Consider the following 5,649-nt stretch of genomic DNA (forward strand, 5'->3'; position numbering starts at 1 on the left):
GGAGTATGTCTCTAGTACTTTTATTAGGATGCACATTTGTACACATTGCTATCTGTAGTTCTGGAATGCCAGACTTCCTCCATATGTACATGTACTCTCAGCCATCCTTCCATATGCAAGTGAAGCATTATTTCTGGAAAGGCTTCCTGGGCATATGCCATCTGCTTTGGCAGTTCTCTTCATGCTCCCAGATGTTCCTTGTGCATTGCTTTATGCGTATTTTATATCATGCTAGGCATTAAAATGTTCATACCTCCTTTAAATTACAAGAGCTTGGGAGGTTGGAGCATATACACAAAAAAACTCATTTAAATTTGTTAAATCAAAGATCACTTCTGCTTAGTTGTTTTAAATTCTCCTAAGCAACTTCCTTTGAATTGTGAATGGTGTGATGTGTGGATGGAGTTGTTCTCTCCATCTTCTCTTGCTGTGAGATTCTGCTGCTGGCCTGACTCTCAGCCCCTTCTCATCACCTTCTCCCTGCAGCTGCTGTTTTCTCTGAGCTTGGCTTTGTTCCATGTTTCATGAACAGAGCTTCACTTAACCTCTTTCCTCATTTCCAAAAATTCATCCTGAAAAACAGATTTTTCCATTAAATGTTAAGACTCAAAAGAGAAATGCAAAAATGTACACAACAGGAACCACTCCTAAATGAGATATTAAAACTATGATAAAAACTAGTTTATGGTCTCATTGACAATCAGTTCCTACTACAGAGAAATTCAGTGTGTATCTTTCTCATGAGAACATAGGCTGACAACTTTTCCAGGGGCTATCCTTTCCTTATCTCTGCATTTCCATTTTGTGGCACCTATTTTTTCCCCAAAAGGACTGTGGTAGACAGAATAATAGCTCCAAAGATGTGTGTGTTCTAATAATATTTATGAATATATTATGTAACATAATAAAGGAGAATTAAGGTTGAAAATGGATTAAAGTTATTAATCAGCTGATCTTAAACTAGGGAGATTATACTGGGTTACTTAATTGGATCTCATGTAATCACAAAGGTCTTCAAAAGAGACTTATGCCTGTAATCCTTGCTACTTGGGAGATTGAGGTTGGGAAGATTGAGGTGCCAGGCCAGCCTGGGCAAATAGTCTGTGAGACCCCCATATCCAAAAGGACCAGAGCAAAATGGACTGGAGGTATGACTCAAACAGTATAGTTCTTGCTGTGCTCAAATCCAAGTCCCACCAAAAAAAAAAAAAGTGAAGAGTAATGCAAGGTGAAAGAGATTTGATCATCTATTACTGGGTTAAGAAATGGAAGGGACTATAGGTCAAGGAATGCTGATGGTCTCTAGGATGTAGAAAAGGGGAGCAGATGAAATTTTCCCCTACATCACACAGGAAGCAACTTAGCCCTTCTGACAGTTTGATATTAGTCCACTGAGATCCATGTTGTCCTAATTTACACACTCCCCCCACCAAGTCCTGTTTCGCTTGAGTTACTTTTCAGGTAGAGTTGCATGCTTTTTGCCTGGACTGGCATCAAACCATTATCATCCTGTTTCTACTTCCCATGTAGCTGGAATGACAAGCCTGAGCCAACATGTCCAGTTGAATTTTTGTTTCTTAATTTAAGCCAGTAAATTTATAATAATTTGTTATAGCAACAAATAGAATGCAAACACAAGGATCAAGTGAACAAACCAAAACATATTTTATTTTATGCTGTAAAACATCATGATTCTGTTACCTCAAAAACTTCTCTAAGCTTAAGCTCTGGGACCATCTTTTGTCAAACGAAAAAGAATATCAATGAAATTTTCTATATAAAACATTTATTCCTAAGTCAAATGGAAAATAGCCCATTTCAGTCCTTTTGCTGCATTTATGGCAACATTTTTTCATTTCTATCATAAACATAGTATTCAATGAATGGTTCTAGAAATAACATTATTTAGTAGATCTGTATGGGGACTGAGATGCTGCTTTCCAATATGATCCTGCATGGTGGTAATTCTGTTGGTCATTTCAACTTGAAAAGTCAAAATGAATTTTGAAGGTCATGGTAAAATCTAATGCTCCATCTCAATGCTTTTTATTACCATATCAAAAGTACCTGATCACAAAGTCTCAGCTTAGACAACAAAGAGCAGATTCTTTTAAATTATTATTTGGAATTGAAAAGTTCTTTATGACAAAATTTTAAGCTTATGAATTTCATTTTAATTGCTGATGACATCATTAAACTATTCAATTTCAGTAACTGCTATCATAACTTGCTGATCTCAGCAGTAATTACAACTCCCCTGAAGTGTGTATTTTAAGCATAGCTTCAAAATAGGTTTTCACCAGCCTATTGTAAGAGACTGTCCATCTGTGTATGAGGAAGAGGTAGAATCAAGAGATCAGAAGCCATTCAATAGCTCTTTTTCCCACTGCTGACATAGCCTGAGAGATGATTCAAGCTTCTGGTAGAAGACTTGAAGTTGGCTAAGTTTTATATCTAGTGTGTTGCAGGAGCAACAGTGCATTAAATCTGGTCTTAAAAAATACCAATGACCCCTCAATAGACCTATAAGATTACACCAGCCAATCTCTTTCTTAGCTCTCCAGTTTGGTCTGTACTACTCTTTGTCCTTCATTCCTTCATTTCTTGCCATACTACTATTCTTTCAGTTCTTTCAACATGCCATTCTGCATCCTACCTCACTTCAGCATTCTAACTCTTTCCATCCAATTACCACAACTCTCCCAAACTCTTCACTTTATTTAATTTCAAGTCATTTTTCCAATCCCAACTCAAAAGCATTGACTCCTCATAATAAATCATGTGTTCTTGCCATACGCTCTCATAGCTTCTTTAAATGCATTTATTACAGTTCATAATTATAAACTTGGATCATTTTCTGATCACATTTATCTCTCTGGATGACTGCTTTCCTAGAAAGCAGGATCTTTGTCTGTTTTCCCACAACTGTGTCCATTGCCTAGCATGACAGAAGGAATTAGATAAATATCAATAAAGAAATAAGGCTGGGGGGGGAGGAGGCACAAACAATGTATATACATGTAAATAGGTGTAAAAACAATACAAAGGAGGAAAAAAAAGAAGAAAGAAATGAAGCTAAGCACAGTGGTTCACCTTAGTGATAGAGGGGATCCCAGTTTGAAGTCAGCTAGGGCAAAAAGTTAGTGAGACTCACATGTCAATAAGCTAGTGTGGTGGTACATACCTGTGATCCCAGCTACATGGTAGGCGATAGGAAGGAGGATATTGGTGTAAGGCCAGCCCTCAACAAAAGCATGAGATAGTACCTGAAAAATAAGTAAAGAAAAGCAAAACAAAACAACAACAAGAAAATGTCTGGAGGTGTGTTTCAAGTCTAGCTTGAGACTTGCCTAGCAAGCTTCAGGGCCTGAGTTCAAACAGCAGTATCAACAACAACAAAAAAGAAATGAATGAAAATTTTGCTTTTTGGTGGGCTAGTTTAGACAACTAACATGAGAAACAGAAGAATGTTTTTTTCATAGACAAATGGCTGGCTTCAAAATGAAATTTTTAGGGCAAACTTTTATATTCATCATTGACATACACATACTGGTCAATTCTCACTTCTGTTATCTGTTCTTGTTCATTTTCCATTCATCACTACATACCAGATGTCAGGTGTGGGAATGTAGGTGTAGACTTAGTTGGGATCCTCTCTTTGGGAAGCTGAACTTATTAATCAAGAACTCCTGCTGACTGTGTGCAATGCTCAGATGACCTGAGAAGGGGTGTGTCTGAACTTATGGTCACAATGGACAACATGTCGCTAAGGCATGACTATTTTTTGACTCACATCATTAACAGGAAGAAGACCTGTGTGGTCTGCCTGCTCAACATCTTAAACAATAAGGTGGATAAATATTCCATTACAAGGAAGCAAGACATAGTCTTTTGCCATCCCCTGTCTCAAATATGAGTTGCTTGTAAATTCAACAATGATCAGAATCTATGTTATGCAAATGGTTGAAGAAAAATAACACCTACACACTTCGTAATACTACAGCAATAACATTGTCATTATAACTGGATTTGAACATGAGGCAGACATTCTAATGTTTTCCCTAACCTCACAAAGCAGAATTTTGCTTATTTATAAAAAATTTAAAAGTAATAGAAATACAAGCATTAAATCATTTGATAATGACTTCCATCTTAGTTCTTAAAGGGTTTCACCAAAAGGAAGAGTTGATTCATTCATAAAACAAATATTTATGAGTTTCCTTTTTATGCCAGGTGTTCTCCTAGGGAGAACATACATAGTTTTATTTTCATAAAGTTTATGTATTCAGCAGGAAAGAGATGCATAAATTGATTAGATAATGACAGTGATAAATGTAAAGATAAGAATATATTGGGACAGTTACAGGGGAGGCTTATCTGGAAAGGAGACATTTGGGCTGACACTGAAGGAACATGCCTTGTAGAGTCATACTAGGAAGGCAGAGGAGACATGGAATACAGATCAGGAGGACAGAAAGAGAGCCAGATGTCCTAGAGCTGCCAAGGGAGACTAGGGTCGGATTATATAGATTTTTTTTTTAAGTTTTTAGTGCAACTTAAAGTCCAGGAAGGTTTGTGTAGGAATGATGTAATGTTTAAACAATTACTCTAGGGTATGTGGAAAATGTATTATAATTGAGTGAGAGAAGATTAGATTAATGAGAATATTCCATTAGTTTAGGGAAGAGAAGGTAGTAACTTTTGAATAAGAACAGTAGCCATGGACATGGAATGAAGTTGCAGAATTCAAAATGCAACTCTAAATATAAATACTTCAAATAAATTCTAGCTAAAGTAGTCAATTTATATAGGAAGAAACTCTAAAAAGCAACTGCCATACTTTTTATGCTATGATGGTGGTAATATATACAGTACTAGCCTTATTCAAGTATTGGACTCAGTCAGTCATCTTTTCAACACTTACCATTACTGATAAGTAGGTGAATAAATTAAAAGAGAATTGGAGTAAAGGCATTAAAAAGGAAAGGGAATTGATTCTATCATAACTTTTTGTTAGTGCAGTTGAAGCCTAAACTCTACTGTTAATGAAGAAATGTAGTAACAAAGCCACAAGGCACTTATTTTTGTGAAAGAAATGGTAACTTCATACTATCTTCCAGTCAGACAATAGAAAAGAAGTTGAACACTATTTAATATGTTAAATATTTTTAAGTTTGTAATACATTCTCTGAACATATCTAGTATCAAGTAATACTTAGAAGGCAAAATAGCTTTTTAGTTGCTATTTTAGCCCATTATCCAAAAAGTTGTTCAAACTGGTCATAGACAGCCATGGTTATTTTTCTTACCTTAGAGAAGCTAAATCTTGAGTACACAAGGAGCACACAGATGGCATGATTAACTCCAGGCTTTGATTACAGCCTGTTTTGGGCTATGATTAATCACCGTAGTATAAAACACCAACATTATGTTGATTTCATTAGAACTTATGTAAAAGGTGAAATTATATATTACTATGGTATTAAATAGGATTAATTACATAAGACTCTTAAAGAAATATATAAGAAATTTCAGGAACAGTAAATAATTTTTTAGAGAATTGTAGGATCCAAATCATATCTTCTTCTGAAGTAAAATTCTTCCTGAAATAAACTATTTTTATATTTATATTTAATATTTAATATTTAA

The 5,649-nt window shown here is 35.4% G+C and overlaps 1 long non-coding RNA gene across 2 annotated transcripts; it reads right to left on the minus strand.

Annotated features, from left to right (window-relative positions):
- Positions 1 to 281: 281 nt before the first annotated feature.
- Positions 282 to 5,368, minus strand: LOC141423042 (uncharacterized). Of its 2 annotated transcripts, none has more exons than XR_012447706.1 (3): positions 5,310 to 5,368; positions 3,185 to 3,266; positions 282 to 572 (listed from the first exon to the last, which is right to left on the minus strand). It is a non-coding gene; the product is annotated as an uncharacterized lncRNA (long non-coding RNA). The 2 variants fall into 2 exon arrangements; XR_012447705.1 differs by lacking the exon at positions 5,310 to 5,368 and adding an exon at positions 3,609 to 3,663.
- Positions 5,369 to 5,649: the final 281 nt, after the last annotated feature.

This window comes from Castor canadensis, chromosome 5 (genome assembly GCF_047511655.1).
Source record: "Castor canadensis chromosome 5, mCasCan1.hap1v2, whole genome shotgun sequence".
Taxonomy (NCBI): Eukaryota; Metazoa; Chordata; class Mammalia; order Rodentia; family Castoridae; genus Castor; species Castor canadensis.